The following is an 18,433-nucleotide window of genomic DNA, read 5'->3' as shown; positions in this document are numbered from 1 at the left end:
GCCAGAGGGAGGCACAAGGAGGTCATGGTGGAGAAGCGAGATGAATAACTGCAGAGGAGCAAATTGGCCTGATTTAGGGTTGCTCAATCCCCTCACTGTTCCTGTTTTTCCCCCATGTGTGAATTGGACTATCTCCCTTTCTGCCATCTCAATGGTCCATCCTGATATGGTCCACCCTGAAAGCTTGATTGGGGGACTTTTTTGGGGGGGGGGGTGAGGCAGAATTTAGGATTTGGGTTAAATAACACATTGAAATGTCTTGTGTGCAGGGATGGGTGAATCTATAGCACTCTAGATGTTGAACTACATTTCCCATCATCCCTGGTCATTGATCATTCTGGCTGTGGATCAAATAACGTCTGAAGAGCCACAGTTTCCCCATCCCTACTTTAGATGAATAAGAAAAAAATACCTTACCAAGCAACACCTGATAATCCTGACCTAGTATCTCCCAAATCTCCTAATTTTTTTTAGATTAAAAGTTATTACTTTGTAGGACTTTGTCTAAATATTGTTGTGGGCTTGGCCCTTCTGCCTTTATCATTTGATAATTTGACCTTCCATTCAATTGATCTTGCCTTTATCAAGAGAGCTATCGTGGTGTAGTGGTTAAGAGCAGTGGACTCGTAATCTGGTGAACTGGGTTCGCTTCCCCGCTCCTCCACATGCAGCTGCTGGGTGACCTTGGGCTAGTCACACTTCTCTGAAGTCTCTCAGCCTCACTCACCTCACAGATAATAATTTAATAATTTATTATTTATACCCTGCCCCTCTGGCTGAGTTTCCCAAGCCACTCTGGGTAGCTCCCAATCGAGTGTTAGAAACAATACAGCATTAAATATTAAAAACTTCCCTATACAGGGCTGCCTTCAGATGTCTTCTAAATGTCAGATAGTTGCTTATTTCCTTGATATCTGAGGGGAGGGCGTTCCACAGGGTAGGCACCACTACCAAGAAGGCCCTCTGTCTGGTTCCCTGTAACCTCACTTCTCGCAATGAGGGAATTGCCAGAAGGCCCTCGGCGCTGGACCTCAGTGTCCGAGCTGAACGATGGGGGTGGAGACGCTCCTTCAGGTATACTGGGCTGAAGCCGTTTAGGGCTTTAAAGGTCAGCACCAACACTTTGAATTGTGCTTGGAAACATGCTGAGAGCCAATGCAGATCTCTCAGGACTGGTGTTACGTGATCCCGGTGGCCACTCCCAGTCACCAGTCTAGCTGCCACATTCTGGATTAATTACAGTTTCCGAGTGTTCGTTGTGGGGGAGGAAGGGAAAGGAGATTGTTAGCCGCTTTGAGACTCCTTAAAGGGAGTGAAAGGCAGGATATCAAGTCCAAACTCCTCCTCCTCTTCTTCTTCTATCATGCATCATCAGCAAGACAACAAACTCAAGGTTATGCAACTAAGCATGGTTACAACAAAATCATATGCCTGTTTACTCAGAAGTAAGTTCCTCCAGCACTGGGTTCAGGGGCACTTACCATCAAGTCAGTGGGCATGGAATTGCAGCCCGAATCAACTGAACATGTTCAGGATTTGGGTGTAAGGCTTGCATGGGGTGATGTGTGCTTTGCTGCCTGATTCCCATTCTTGACTTTTCAAGATCTGGGACATTCCTGGCCGCGTCTATTCCAATGCTGCAGGAGTTACAATCTTTAGAATTGTGAGCCAGTAAATTTGAAGAAACAAAGCAGGATGTTTACATCTTCACCCAACCAACTATTTATTGGCTGTACTCACATCCCCTGGGACTATTTGGATATGCATGCATTTTCAAATGTTCACTTGCTAGTGGTTTCCCCTCCCCTTATGGCCACCAAACACCAGTTGAAATGAAATTGGAGTCTTTCCATTTGCTTCAGTGGGCGTTGGATCAGTTCTCTTGTGAGTAATGAAATGTGCAGGATTTGTAACTGAAATGGCACAAAAGTAGCTGAAAATAGCAGCTGGAAATTTCTGTTTTGATTGAACATAGCACAGATTTCTCTTTATTAGAAAGAAAAACAAAATCAACCTGCTGAATGTAACTTATGTTTAAAGTGTTATATTTATAAACTTGATGTTTATTGAAGAAGCCTGTTGTGTTGCTTTTTTATAAAGACACAAGACGATAGAAATAAGATAGAAACGAATTACTAGCCTCCATTACAAATCAGACAAAATGTCTAATTGTATATAGATATACAGTGGACACTCGGGTTGCAAACGTGATCCGTGCGGGATGCAAGTTCGCAATCCACAGCAGCGTGACTGCGCATGCACGGGTTGTGATTCAGCGCATCTGCACATGCGCAACCCCTGGAACCCGGAAGTAACATGTTCCGGTACTTCCGGGTTTCAGCAGGTCCCTAACCCGAAAAAGCGCAATCTGAAGTGTCTGTAACCCAAAGTATGGCTGTACACATTTTAAAGGTTTTGGGTTTGTTTGTTTTAAAAAACAACAACACCAGCCTGTCAAATTGAAAATGTGACAAAACTGTTTTTCATAACACATTAAAATGACTTAACAAGAAATAAGTTCACACTCTTTTATGGTGCTGGCTGATGAACATCTGCTCAGAAGCCCCATTAAGTTCCATGGCGCTTAGTTCCAGGAATGTGTGCCTAGGATCAAAGCCCTAAGAAGTCTCAAGGTATTGGGTTTGTTTGTTTGTTTGTTTTTTAAAAAGGAATCCATAATTTGCATTTTATAGAAAACCAAGCCATAAGACGAGATCTAAAATACTTAGCATCCCCAAAGTACCGTAACAGCTTCTATAAATTGCTTTAGGGTGAGGCTTTATGAGAGAGATTCAGCTACCCACACACAATGTAATGAAACAGTCAGAGTCCTCCAAGTACATTTGGATATTCTTGTCTTAGAGGAGCATGAAAGCAATAAGGCATTAAGGGGAGTGCCATAGATCAGTGGTAGAACATCTGCTTTGCATGCAGAAGCTCTGGGTTCAGTCCCTGGTGTCACTGAGGAGGACTAGGAATATCTCCTGCCTAAAATCTTGGAGGATTGCTCAGCTGGATGAACCAATGGCGTGGGCAACTCAGTATAAAGCTCAGTATAAGACTCAACATTTTGCAGAGATAGAGGCACAACAGTTTATATTAGTACTGCAAGTGCATATTGTTGAGAGCTCTTTATCAGAATCTGCACTGAAAAAATAGGATTCCTATTTCATTGCATATATCTTCTTCTTTGGTGATCACTTATAGCCAAGCAAGATTACCTTCCATAAACACGGTTTTAACTATGAGTCCGTAAATGACTGTGGAGGCCAGTTCTGGATCCACATGTCCTTCCAAAGTGGGGACATAGGTTTCCAGGTGGGAGTTGTTCACAGTGAGGTTTTGCCAAGCATGCCTTCCTCTTAGCACATTTATCCCTTGCGTCCTGAGTTCGAGTGTCTTCGAAGCCCACGACACCTTTGGTAAAGGCTGTTCTCCAATTGACGTGCTCGCAGGGCAGTGTTTCCCAGTTGTCAGTGTTTATACTACATTTTTAAAGATTTGCCTTGAGACAGTCTTTAAACCTCTTTTGTTGACCACCAGCATTATGCTTTCCATTTTTAAGTTCGGAATAGAGTCGTTGCTTTGGAAGACGATAATCAGGCATATATACTATGCCAGGCATAGGCAAACTCCAGCCCTCCAGATGTTTGGGAATACAATTCCTATCATCCCTAGCTAACAGGACCAGTGGTCAGGGATGATGGAAATTGTAGTCCCAAACATCTGGAGGGGCAGAGTTTGCCTATGCCTGTACTACACAGTAAGGCCAATAGGCAGCAAAACAGAGATCCAGCCCTGAATCTTTATAAAGTATGTTGTTGAGGTAAGGCAGCCATAACTTCTGCCATACATTTCCCCTTGTGTCCTGTCAGCTTTCTCCTGGGACAGGGACACTATGGGGAATCCATAGCCACCACTTTCAGAAGTCAAACAGTGGATCAATTTACTCTTCCTCATCATTCGTCTCTCCTGTCCGCCCTCGGCCAGGGGCAGCAGAGCTGGGTAAGAGAGTGGAGAAAAGGCAGGCCAAGAAGAGGAACTTTAGTGCTCACACTCTAAATTTAGTGGCCGGTGGGGTGGGAGGAGCAAGGATAACAGGTGATGATCTGTGCAAAGCGCTGATTGGTTCAGTCAAAATTAGATGTGTCCCCTTCTCACTGCTGCCAGAGAGCATAAAGTGTCCCAGCCTCACACAGGAAAAGCAAAAACAATATCTAGTACTCATTTCTCCTGATCCTGTCTCTGTATTTAACATTTTTCTTTTCATTCATCGTTCCTACTTAGCACTGAAGGCATAATCAGTTTCCTTCCTTTTAAATAGATTATCAATGTAGCTTCCTCCTGCTGTACCAAAAAAAGAATGACAACTTGCTGCTTTAGCTTTTTCCAAAATAATATGCCGTTGCCTGTGGCATGTAATCACTGCAGGCATAGGCAAACTCCGGCCCTCCAGATGTTTGGGACTACAATTCCCACCATCCCTGATGGCTGGGTCCTGTTAGCTAGGGATGGTGGGAACTGTAGTCACAAACATCTGGAGGGCCGGAGTTTGCCTATGCCTTAAGACCAGGCATCCCCAACCTTCGGCCCTCCAGATGTCTTGGACTACAATTCCCATCATCCATGACCACTGGTCCCTAGATCATGGGAGTTGTAGGCCAAAACACCTGGAGGGCCGCAGGTTGGGGGTGCCTGCCTTAGACTGATTGCAAGCCAATGAATGCAGATTGATCAGAACCAGCAACACATTAAAACAACAGCAGCAGCAGCAGCACACCAACAAATTATATGAGGCGTGTTAACAATGTAGGAATTGAACTGCCTGTTGATTCTGTGATCGATAAGATTCTTCTTTCGCTGAAATTTCTTTACAGGACAATTTCCACAAGACAGTGGTTGTGTACACACACATCAGCCTTGGAGGCACTGCAGTTTGGGGTTCTTCTAGGAGTGTTTTTGTAGATGTCACTCTGCAAATGTCCATACCTGCACACAGGTGTCCTCTAGTGCACATTAGTTTCTGTGCTCCCTCCCCTTCCAACAACCTTCACACTGTTTACTATAGAGATGCTACCTGGAGAACAAATCATAACCGCATTTATTCACAAGCAAGTTCCATGGATTTCATTGATTCTTGCTTTCAAGCAGGTATGCTCAGGATTGCGGCCTTGCAGTCCCAGAAATATATGTATAGTAAACAATGATTTAATATTATTAAATCAATTGTGATGCCTCATATCCAGTGATTGGTAATTCTGGTTCACTTGCAGCATACACAGATGAAGTAGGACTCAATAGTTTTGCTGTCTTATCTTCAGATGATTGCAATGAAACAAAATTAGCATCTGGTACAGAAAAAAGAATGTACATGCACCCCCTTATTTATGCTTATGAAAATATAGAGAGATTGGTATTTTATAATTACTTCCCCAGAATTCACTTGGTATTAATACAAGTGGGACATGCAACATTATATTACTATGTGGAGCAACTATGTTCAAGCCAACTATTCTTTTAGGAGACGCCGTTCCCTCTCACCCCCAGATGTTCAGAATTATGTGGCCACTCGCTATGCTCAGTTATCATTGGGTGGTTTGTGAGTTTGTTTCCCCACCCCAAAAAATATTTGTTGAATTTCTGCAGAGCAACTTTGCTAATGACCCCCTCTTGTTTCTTAGCAGCTCTGTCCTGGTTACAATCCTGCCAGCCCTCACTGGCTGAATTTACCATCGCTTTTGCTATGCGCACACCCCAATTTTCATACCATGAGAAGTTTCAGGGCAGCAGAGTTGGCTTTAGGGTACCACGGCCGCTGTGATCGTCCTGGGCGCCATGCTGCAGGAGGCACCAAAACAATGCTGTAGAACGGGGAGCAAGAGGCAGGTGGCACTGAATTTTAGAGTCCAAAGTCTGCCACCGAAGGCAGTCCAGTGCATGCCCCAGGTCGGTTTCCTTTGAATGAGGTCATCAGAGATTTATGGTGTTCCTCTGAAATAAGGTGTCATCTCTACAAATACAGGCTGAGCACAAGAGGTGAATTCACTGCATTGACTCCAACAGATATTTCTCCCCATCAGATAGATAGATAGATAGATAGATAGATAGATAGATGATAGATAGATAGATAGATAGATAGATAGATAGATAGATAGATAGATGATAGATAGATAGATAGATAGATAGATGATAGATAGATAGATAGATAGATAGATAGATAGATAGATAGATATGTGTGTGTGTGATATATAGTGGTACCTCGGGTTAAGTACTTAATTCGTTCCGGAGGTCCGTTCTTAACCTGAAACTGTTCTTAACTTGAAGCACTACTTTAGCTAATGGGGCCTCCTGCTGCTGCTGCCGCCGGAGCATGATTTCTGTTCACATCCTGAAGCAAAGTTCTTAAGCTGAGGTACTATTTCTGGGTTAGCAGAGTCTATAACCTGAAGCGTATGTAAACTGAAGGGTATGTAACATGAAGCGTATGTAACCCAAGGTACCACTGTACACACGTACACCCCCCCCCCACACACACACCATTCTCAACACATATAACACATTGTCTTATCTTATGCAATGTTTTGGACTTCCATCAACCACGTCTGAAGATTTTTCAGTCTTATCACTTAGTCTACATTTCTTAATTTCCTTATTACTTTTAATTGTCCTTAACTAACAATTCTCTTCATAATCTTCTCTGCAATATTTCACATAATCCTCCTTACAAAACTTCTTGCAGTCCTACTAACATAATCTGTTTAGTACAATTGCTTTTCAAAGAATTCAAATATTTACTCCAGTCTTCTGAGAATCTCTGGTCCAGCAGGTTTCATCTTGTCTAATTCTGCATAGTCCATTAATTTCATCTGCCATTCTTCTTTCGTCGGTAATTCTTCTTGTTCCCCATCAGATTTCTAATAGAATTCCAAGTGTGCCAAGTTTAGATTCTCACTGAGCAAAACCCAGACCTCTGTGTCTCTGTGGATACAGTGCTTATGCAGTCTCAGTTTCAGGACTGCCAGTCTATGGTTCTCTTATTTACACATCATCTTGATGACACCACCTGCCATGGGGAGGCAGATGGAAGCTAAGCCTTCATGTTGCTCCTTCCAGGAATAAAGCATCCATTGAGAGTCACCTCCTTCAGGAAGACTGGGGAGTTCAAGATAACCTGGCTCCCTCTCCCCTGACCAAACCTCAGCCTTGCAACCAGGAATCACAGGGCTGAAAGGGACCCCTCAGATCACACCCAGACTGGCCCTCTGAACTTAACAACAACATGAATGATTTTTACAATGCATTACTGACCCAAACATCATATGAAAGTCAACAGACACAGTAACACATCTTTTACTCAGCGCTTGTTAGGCTTCAAGATACAGGAATACTATCTTCTGTTTTAAATCCAAACCAACTGTGTGAAAAGGGAACTAGAGAAGAGAATGACCAAAAAAATAAATGATAAGAGTTTTGAAAGCAGGCTGGGGAAAGTGGAGAAAATGAAAAAGACAGCAACTGTTTAGAAGCAGCAAGCCTTGCCATGAGATCATTATTTTCTCCAGCTATGGACCCCCTTGCCCATGCTAGGCAAACCTTCATAGGCTTTTCTGCATATGCAAAAGCATTATCTATTATTATTTTTAAATAAATATATAGCACTTTAATTGTTTGAAAGCTAAGGAAAACCCACATTCCCACCTCAATTTTATACTTTGCTCAGTATTTTCTTTGAGGTGCTCAGTTAAATAGGACTAAAAATTACATTATAATGACAGATTTAAAGAAAAAGAAAAAACACACTTCAGACGATATATTGCCATTATCCTTTACACAACATTTTCTATCTCTGTGACTTGTATGTAAGTGGCACCATGTACTAAATGCATTTATATGAAGCAGATAGTGCTAAATTCACAATGGGGGAACCACCAGAAAACCCTCGGAGCCCAACTTCAGTGTCTTGAATGAACGATGCAGATGGAGACACTCCTTCAAGCAGACAGGGCCGAAGTTGTTTAGGGCTTTAAAAGTCAATATGGGGAAATGGTGGTTTGTGCAAACCACAGTTTGTTAGCAGGCCAATTCATTAAATCAGAATCAGATTCACAACAAAGATTTTAATTGAGAAAACTGCATAGGGAAAGAGATAAACGACCTGTCTTCCAGTTCTGCTATCCTTATCAAAAACAGAGCGCTACACAGCTGCATCAAAATTGGGGGGGGGGGGGGAATGTTGAGAGATATAATCATGGGCCTCCTGCATTGTATCTGTTATCAGGTCCCCCATGTTGCTAGCTAGCAACAGATTTCACAAGGTGGAAAAGCAGAATAATTGCACCTCTCTTCTGCCACAGGCCTAAAATAATGTACATTTTTGGTGCTATTTATAAAAGGCCATAGAGACGGCCACCCATTTCACAATGAACTCCCCCCCTTTTTTTAAAAAAGGGGAAAGAATCAGACAATCATGTATAATGGTCTTTGCAAAGGACACCTACATCAGATATTGAGCAAGCAGCATGGTGGAGGGCTGCTGTTGACTTGGTGCTCATCCATGATTTTAATAATAATAATAATAATAATAATAATAATAATAATAATTTACTATTTATACCCCGCCACTCTGGGCGGCTTCCAAAAAAATATTAAAATACTGTAATACATCAAACATTAAAAGCTTCCCTAAACAGGGCTGCCTTCAGATGTCTTCTAAAAGTCTGGTAGTTGTTGTTCTCTTTGACATCTGGTGGGAGGGCGTTCCACAGGGAGGGTGCCACTACCGAGAAGGCCCAGTAAATATCTGGACTGGGCCAGTGGGAGTCACAGGGCTGGGGGTCCCGTGAAGCCTTGGGGGAGAGAAGGGCAGAGCTGGTGATTTCTGTGAAGTGATTTTTCTTCCTCCTGGGTTTCTTAATGAGATAACTCTTGGATTGTTTTCTAAAGCTTTAATAATGTGCTTATCCCAAACATCACCACAAATGGTACTAACAGTCCTTTTGAGTGTTTCTCTCTGTGTGTTGTACACAAGTCTAGTTAACTTAGGTAGAAAGAAGGTATTTGTGCTTATTTGTGCAGCACCCCATTCCCTGCGTAAAAAGCCTACTACAAGCGACGGAAAAGGTATAGCAGAATGCCCTTCTGAAGCAACCCCTCGAGGGCTAAGTCCAAATCTGTATTCAAGACTGAATGAATAGCGAAAGACACATTTAATTATAATGCCAAGCAATATTAATTTCAAAATATATTAAAATGACTGCAGCCCATGAGTCTCAACAAAGGCAACTGGAATAAGGCTCCATTGTCCCTTTCTTCATAGCATTAACCACTTACAGCATAATTCTGTGCATGCCAGAACCAATTACGTTGTTAGGCCAATGGCACAAAAAAGACTTTCCACTCAACAAACCTTCATTGGTTTCAAATATGAGAACGCTTGCAGGTATGGTGCTTGTTGCTTTAAACATTCTTTTGACTGTGTGTGCTAAAGGTAAAGGGACCCCTGACCATTAGGTCCAGTCATGACCGACTCTGGGGTTGCGGAGCTCATCTTGCTTTATTGGCCGAGGGAGCCGGCGTACAGCTTCCGGGTCACGTGGCCAGCATGACTAAGCCGCTTCTGGTGAACCAGAGCAGCGCACGGAAACGCCATTTACCTTCCCGCTGGAGTGGTACCTATTTATCTACTTGGACTTTGTGCTTTCGAACTGCTAGGTTGGCAGGAGCTGGGACCGAACAATGGGAGCTCACCCTGTCGCGGGGATTCGAACCGCTGACCTTCTGATCGGCAAGTCCTAGGCTCTGTGGTTTAACCCACAGCGCCACCCGTGTCCCCCGTGTACGCTGCTTTATCAAAATTAAGTGGTTTTTACCACCTAACTTCTAAAAGGCCAATTTAAGAAGTTGGGGGGGGGGGGACTCCAGAAAGATTCCCCACTCCGCCTATTCAACAGCTTCTATCAACAACATCTTACAGTGCAATAACCTTGAGGTAACTGTTGTCAATCCTAATGGGATATGATACTCCAATCTGACTCTGCATGGTGGGAACTGAAACGCCGTCCCAGCTTTGCCATTCCTCAGGGATCCCCATTCAAATGGAACTCGCAGATATGCATTCCTTTTTTATGTAGGCCAAATACATGCGGCCAGTTCCTAGATTTTATCAGGGAAATTGATTATGTGATCTTGACCTGTTACACAAGACTGGAGCCATTCTGTCAGACCTTCCACACCCAGGGCCATCTTTACTTGGGGGTGCAAAGCACCTGGGAGCTGAATTCTGGGGGCACCAGGTGCCCGCTGCTGAAGCTGCCTAAGCTCTTAACTATCTACCTGTTATGAAATAATAAATAATTTTGATCATGCTAGAAAAACAAAAGACATATATACCTAGGTATTACTGAAATGTATACCTACTGTTTCACTAAAGGACTTTCGACTTTGTGCGCTCATTCACCAAAGATGCACCACGCCAGCGGTGGCGCTTGTCATTCACAACAGCAGCGCTTGTCAGACTCAACGATGGTGTTTGTCATTCACAACGGTGCCATGTGCGCGAAATTAACTCTTACATCAAAATATTATGTTATGTATTTGGGGCAAATTTGAGGCTAAACTAAATTTGGGGGTGCTGGGCAGATCTTTGCAACCTGGCAGTGCATATGTTAAAGACAGCGCTGGCCACACCCATGAGATGAAAGTAGGAACAGGCTTGATGGCTCCACATAGAGGGTCATATTGAATCTCTGTAGTATCATCCAGACCAGAGAATTGCTGCCTATGGTGTGCATACCCCTCCCACTCTGAACTATTTTTAATGATCAGGGAGCAGAGGAAACATTTATTGTATATTACTTCTACTCTCTTCAAAATCATTGTCTCCAGCATATTGCAGTCAGGGTAAACCATTGTCTTGGAAGTTGAAGGGAGACTGCTGGGAGGCTGGGGAATGATTCCGATTCCAGATTTTGAATTATTACCATGTCTCTAATTCTGGCTTGCATTGAAGTGTAAGCTGGCATAATAGCCATTATGGATATATTAGGATAGGTAATAGACTGGGAAGAAAGAAAAAAAGAAAAGGGATTTCAAGTGACTGGAAGTATACATTACAGTAATCTTAACCCTTCACACGTTTGTTTGTTTGTTTGTTTGTTTGTTTGTTTGTTTGTTTGTTGTAAAGTTGCCCTGCCTTTCATCAAAAGAGCCCCGGGGTATTTGAGAGAGAGAGAGAGAGAGAGAGAGAGAGAGAGAGAGAGAAAGAGCCTAGAGCCAAAATTGCGTAAAGTTAAAACACAATGGGGTGCGATGGCAGGTGGGATTGTCAAAGCCATTTTCCTGGGAATCCCACCCCCTATTCATTTATCTATTTGCCACGTGTTTAAATCCAAGTGTGTACAAGTTAAGTGTGTGTAAATTGAATACTTACTGTATAACAAAAGAAAGTTTCTCTCTCTCTCTCTCTCTCTCTCTCTCTCTCTGGAGAACCAACAACCCTATGGTTAAACTGAAGACAATGACATCTCAGGAACACTCGCAGAGCTTTATGGCTGATCTTAGTTGTCCAGTATTCTAGCCATCAATGAGCCTCCTGCACCTTTGCATTTTTTAAACTCCTCCCTCCCTCTGCCTCCACATTTGCAGTGAGAGCACTAGCATTTTCTGCACTTCATCTTCTCTCTTTCTCACCTCGATATGATGATGATGATAACAACTCCATTTGTGACCTTTCTTTAGAGCAAGGCCTTTAAGATTAGATGCCCAAGGCAGTGCCTGAGTTGTTGCCACAGTAGCTAAACAGGCTGTTTTAAACTTAGACAAGTTTCTAGTAACCTCATTCCACCCTCAAACAATTTTTTAAAAGTATCTGTAGCCACCATGGCAAACTGCTGCAGCAACTCATAGAACTTTTCTGAAGAAGGACCTCCTTAACCCATTCTCTGAATAAGGTGAGACAGGGAGGAGAAGGTAGAAAGGGCAGTAAAGAGCTTTGACTCATGGGGAGGTGGCTAGCCAAGTTAACAATGAAGCTTATTATTATTATTATTATTATTATTATTATTATTTCTCATACCACACCATCTTGGCTCATGGGAAAGGGAGGTGGCTGGCCAAGCTTATAATGAAGCTAATAATAACAATAACGATAACGATAACAACAACAACAACAATAATAACTTTTATTTATACCCTGCCCAGCCACTCTGGGCAGCTCCCAATAGAATATTAAAAACAGGATAAAACATCAAGCATTAAAACCTTCCCTAAACAGGAGACCTGGGGGCACTAATTCACACACAAATTCCATCCCCGCTGCCTGAGACAATTTTCTCATTCTGTCTCATTTCGGGACCAGACCTGCAAACCATTATTAGTTCCCTGTTTACAAATATTCTGGATCTCTTCAGCCGCCAAAATGCCTTCATTAGCGCTAGCCCAAATTCAGCCTTTGATTAGACTGATCTAAGACCTGGTTCTAATGAGATGTATCAGAAAAAGTTGTCCATGCGTCATTCCCCATGTTTAAACTTGGGCCTCGGCTGCTCCCCGTGTTTTGTTCGCATGGCAGTGGGGTGCCATGGACCCCTGGCGTGTGAGCGCTGCGCACGTAGGCAAGGCAACCCAGCTTAAATGAGATTCTGGCTGTGTGGTGCACCACATGGACACATTTTTCTGACACGCCTGGCATCTCATTAAAAGAGCAAGGGAAGCTGAAATGGAAATGCGCATTCGGGGGATGCCAGATGGATCTTGGCAAGATATGGTGTTGATAACTTTATACGAGAGAAACTTTTATGTGAGATATAAAACGCAAGCATATCAGGCAATCCGCTGAGACTGGAGCTGAGTGCAGGCAGAAATCTAAGATCAAGCGAGCTCCGTAATGAACTGATGTGCATTACTGACAAATTTATAGCCATTTTGGAGCACTGTGACGAACCCATGGTGTTTTATAAATGACATTTTATGCAACGGGGTAATAAATCTCCCATGAACTACATTGTCTCTGCAAGGAATAAAAGGTGTTTTTTAGTAAACAATAAATATTTTCATGCTTAGCTCTTCTTGTGGCAGAAATTCAGCATTATTGATTTGATACTCTGCCTTTTACAGCACAATTAAAAGCACCTAGTTTTTGCTTTCTCTTTCTTGCTGTTTCTCCCGCACCCAGAAGTTGACTTCATACATAAGACCCTACAGCCCATTTAAATTAGATCTGCTGGGAAGTCATTCTCATTTATTTCCATTTCCACGCAGTCTCTTAAATGGGTGTAGGCTTAGGACTGGGAGCCAGCGTGCTGAGAGCTATGATTTAGGGCGGGTTTCTCGTTTTATTGTATTGGGAGGGGCTGGATGCTCCCCCACACCTGAAGCAGACACACAGTAGCACAGTGTGGGATTCGAACGGGAAGCCATGTGCAGCCTCCCTATGTGACAAACTGAACTGCGGCTTGCAGCATCCAACTAAGCCAGTGGTGGCAAACCTATGGCAGGCACAGAGTTCGTAGGGGCAGCACGCGCATCGTAGGGGCATCACGCGCATGCATGACTATGATATGATACAATGCGATAATCTTTATTGTCAATGTCCCATACAGAACGAACTTGAAAAAATCAACATCAGACATTCAAAAACCAACAAGCCTGCTATCCCAGCTATCCCAGCCTGGTTAGCCCCCTAAAAACTCTGATACCCCATAATTAAATACAATATACTCCCATAGAGACTACCCATAGAGACTACCCTGACCATTAGGTCCAGTCGTAAACGACTCTGGGGTTGTGGCGCTCATCTCACTTTACTGGCCGAGGGAGCGGGCGTACAGCTTCCGGGTAGTGTGGCCAGCATGACTAAGCCGCTTCTGGCGGACCAGAGCAGAACACGGAAATGCTGTTTACCTTCCCACCGGAGCGGTACCTATTTATCTACTTGCACTTTGATGTACTTTCGAACTGCTAGGATGGCAAGAGCAGGGACCAAGCCGCGTGAGCTCACCCCGTCGCGGGGATTCGAACCGCCGACCTTCTGATCAGCAAGCCCTAGGCTCTGTGGTTAAGTACCCTTTAGTCCTGACTATATTGGCTTTGTCCCTCAACTCAGATGACCATCATGTAACTCCTGGCTCATATCCAGTGCCAGTACTTCAGAACTCACAAAAAAATATATCACAAAATAAGGTTCCTTAAAACAGCTGACATCACGTTAGTCCTGTCTGTAAGAGGACGATGAAGCCTCTGGCTGCCCATTCAACAGTCAACTGCACTCTCTCACACTCAATTCCAGGTACAACAGTTTGGTGGATTTCCCAGCAGGACCCAGGGATGGGAAAAGGGCACCCCTCCACTCACAGTTTTTTCTCTAGGTTCTGTCCTTTCCTCCTCCTCCAGTTAAGCACACAATATTGCAAAACAACAACTCCCAGCATAAAACATTATGGGAGTATATATATATATGTATGTCATACTATATTAATATCATGACAACAAGATAAAGGAGGAGGATTGAACTCAGATAAGCAACACCCAGCAAAATAAAATGGTTTTTGCTTGGCACAATGTCCCTGGTGAAAGGATTTCCCTCTTCCCAGTTATCACCCATTTTACTTCTGCATATGGTATTGGAGTAGGACCTCCACTGATGACATCCGAGAATGGGCAGGCTCTTATAGACACAGACGTAGTTAAAGTTTGGCTTTAGAAAGGATTTGGATTAGGGTTAGGGTTATGGTTAGGGACTACATCCCAGTAAAAAGAATACAGTACTACAGCCTACGTGTTCTTCAGAGTATGTTTGCAAGTTTCAAGTACAGAGCCAGGGATGTTCGAATTATACAAAGGTCTTTTCAATGTGCCCAAAGATTGCTGGGTCCTTACTATGTGTGCTTTATATCTGAAGGAGCGCCTCCACCTCTATTGTCCAGCCAGGACACTGAGGTCCAGCTCCGAGGGCCTTCTGGTGGTTCCCTCATAGCAAGAAGTGAAGTTACAAGGAACCAGGCAGAGGGCTTTCTCAGTAGTGGTGCCCGCCTTGTGGAACACTCTCCTGTCAGATGTCAAACAGATAAACAACCACTTGACTTTTAAAAGACATCTGAAGGCAGCAGGGGTGCCAACTTGAATAAAATATTGGCACATGACTTGGTACACACAACCATTTCAATGGAAATTCCTCTCAACTTGGGGGTCAGCCACCTCAAATATTTTATGGGGGGCGAAGGGACCTCAGCCTTTAGCAGCTGGCTCCTATGAAAGGCAACCCCATTTTTAATGTTTTGTTCGGAGCAGCCTAGAGCAGCCTGTCTCAACCTGTGGGTCCCTAGATGTTGTTGAACTACAACTCCCATCACCCCTAGCTAGCAAGGCCAGAGCCCAGGGATGATGGGAGTTGTAGTCCAACAACATCTGGAGACCCACAGGTTGAGAGCCGCTGGCCTAGAGTGTCTGGGGCTATTTTTTATTATTATTACTATTACTACTATTATTATTATTATTATTATTGATTAGCCTTACTCCCCTCTACCATTGAATTCAACATCAACTACAGACACATAATCACAATTTTAATAATAATAATAATAATAATAATAATAATAATAATAAATCTCACTAAAACAGCTCTGAAGTGGTTGGCCATGTCAGCTGTAGCCGTTTCCCATTTATTTAACTTTATAAACATTTGAGAAGATTTAAGCTATTTCCTGTGCTTCATGGTATGGCCTCCCACACCCGAAGAACTTTACATCATCTAGCTAGAATGCACCAAAGGGAATAGCCTGTGCTGTTTAGCAAGGAACAGCTTTATTTAAGAAAAACTATGATTTCTTAGGGAGCTTTCGCCTTGCATTTGATTTGTGGGGAGACACAAGCAGCTGACCGGAGGAGGAGAAGGTTGCCCTGCAGTCAATTTCATAGGAAGGTGTTGAAAGGATCAAAGGCATTTTCTCTCACTGATTACAGTGGAAATGGGGATTGTTCTGCACATCTGAAAGTCAAAACCACTAGCCCACTGAGAAATAGTTGCTGCTTTACGCAAAAATTGTATTGCACCACTAACTGATTGAGGCAGTATAGGCAATGCTGTAAAGATCAGTAAAGAGGAATGTGAGAGAAATTTGTTTCAGTTTGCATTTAAAGGCAAACTTATCAAATCTGCACTATCCAAAACAGTGTGCAAGCCGTCTTTCTAAATTTGTTCTTCTCCGAATTTTGCAATACATTTCTCCAACCACGTGAATGTGTGCAAAAATGTATATTCTAGGGTATAGCGTGCACAAAAATGCACAAATTTCTGAAAATAACACAAAATGCGTATGTTAATATTCAAAATGATGACCTGCAAGGATAGCAGGCAATCCTAATTCCTGTCAACAGAATGCAGAAAGTCACTCATGGCAGGTATACAAGATAAAGACAGGATAAAACACAGAACCCAATTTCTAAAAGTAATAAAATAGTTTCCTCAAACTCTAGAAAGTGATAAAGCCATTACTTTGCAAAATCTAGAAATACAATAAAGCCGTATTTGCAAATATGGAGTTAATATTCTATAAGTGATTGGGTCACCCCTTAGGGAAAGCCTTATTGAATAAAAATGTCTTCAACAGGTGCTTAACCATCATGATGTGTTCCCCATTAAGCTTGACACTGGAACAGATATAGGAAGAGACGGCCTTTACCCAATATATTATCTTCATTCATTTAACTCCAATACTTTATAGTTTTCTGCTGTCCCTCATTGTCGTACACAAATCTTGCAACAGCAGATGTTATTGTACAACCTGTCTGCAGCAAAAAATTATCTTGCCTGTGAGAACTATTTGGCTTCTTTCCTGTAAATTTCTTTTTCAAGGGAAGCAATGCAGCCCAAAATTCACACCCATTGCATATATTTTGGAACGCATCTCGAATGACTGCATTACTAAACATTGTGGCGAAGCAGTTAAAATCAGTGCACATGTGTAGAACATCCTTGATGTATGAACCAAGGAACTACAAAAATATCAGATATGAAATACTGTCTGCTTACTCTAGTCACTTGGTACTCAAGCTGAACAGGAACCAATGGAGATTCTCTGTCCAATAGAAGCAATACACAAGAGGACTTGAGCAACTCTGCCTTCTCAGAGATACCAAATGGAGCAGCTGTAGACCAGACCTTAAGGCAAGAAAATACAGCTTACTTGCTGCTAACATAAGATATGAAAGAGCACAACACTGGGTTAATTTAATTAAACCAGGAGCAGATATCCCTGTTACAATAGGAATCAGGTGAAATTAACCCAGGCTGTGGAAGATGAAAATTGAATACATTTCATTCACTTAAGTTACGTTCCACCTCTTCTATTCCATCTCCCGCTCACAACGGTGTGGAGGATCATAGCTCAATGGCAGAGAACACACAGACTATCCAAGGTTCAGTCCTTGTCTTCTTCAATTGAAAAGAACATGTGTTGGGTGAACAGAGAGACCTCTCTGCCTGAGACTCGGGACAACAACTGCCAGAATAGGCAAGGACAGGCTCAATAGATGAACCATCTGACTTGGCAATGGGGGGGTGGGCAAATGAGACGGCACTGTACAACAAGTGAGTGCCTGCAGGAGAAACATTATAGTAGACCACAGTGTACAATGAGAATAACATAAATAAAGATCAGTTAAGCTGACTGTGTAAGAACTAGATCTTACATTTCACATGTGCAGCTGAAAACTCAACACAAGACTTTCTCCTCCCTTCCTGTAGCAGACACATATTGCTGGTGTGGTTGGGTGTGCGCACAAAGACTGGGTGTCAAGTCAATTCCGATGGGGCAAGTTCCGTCTCGTATGTTAAACTATCAGCCCCAAATCTCTATTTTTTTCATATTTGTGCTCTGGTCCCAAACAACTATTATCCAATTAGATAAAAGTGGTTTCAGTAAGATTTATAGCCAACTGCAGTCTGAATTTATGGTTCTTTCTTATTATTTAATTTAGCTTCCAAGTGGGTGTTTCAAAATGCATCATGAACAATTTGCAAGCCCCTTTGGCAAGCAGTCTTGCCCTGCTCTTTATAGCCCCAAAATCTGGGCTGCTTGCAAAGGGGCTTTCAAACAGCCCTTTGAAACACCAAAAACGGGGAAAGTGATATGCACTGCAAAAGCAGCTGAATTTGACCCCAGCTGCTTTGACTGTGTGTATAACAACAACAGCAACATTTTTATTATTATTTATACCCTACCTATCTGGCTGGGTTTCCCCAGCCATTCTGTTCCCAGCAGGGGAAGTGGTACACTCAGTCAAACTGAGCAGGATTTAATCCCTACTCAAATCCTGCTGCTTTGGCAGGATGGAGCCCCCCGATGAGCTCATGTCACCTTCCAACTGAGTGCTTGATGCTAGCTGATTGGCAGGTGGGTGTGTTTTTTGAGAAATAGCTTTACAGGCCAATATACTT

This window comes from Podarcis tiliguerta, assembly GCF_965153285.1.
Source record: "Podarcis tiliguerta genome assembly, chromosome: 17".
In the NCBI taxonomy this organism is placed as follows: Eukaryota; Metazoa; Chordata; class Lepidosauria; order Squamata; family Lacertidae; genus Podarcis; species Podarcis tiliguerta.
The sequence above is the reverse complement of the archived record's forward strand: the minus strand, read 5'-3'. Positions refer to the sequence as shown.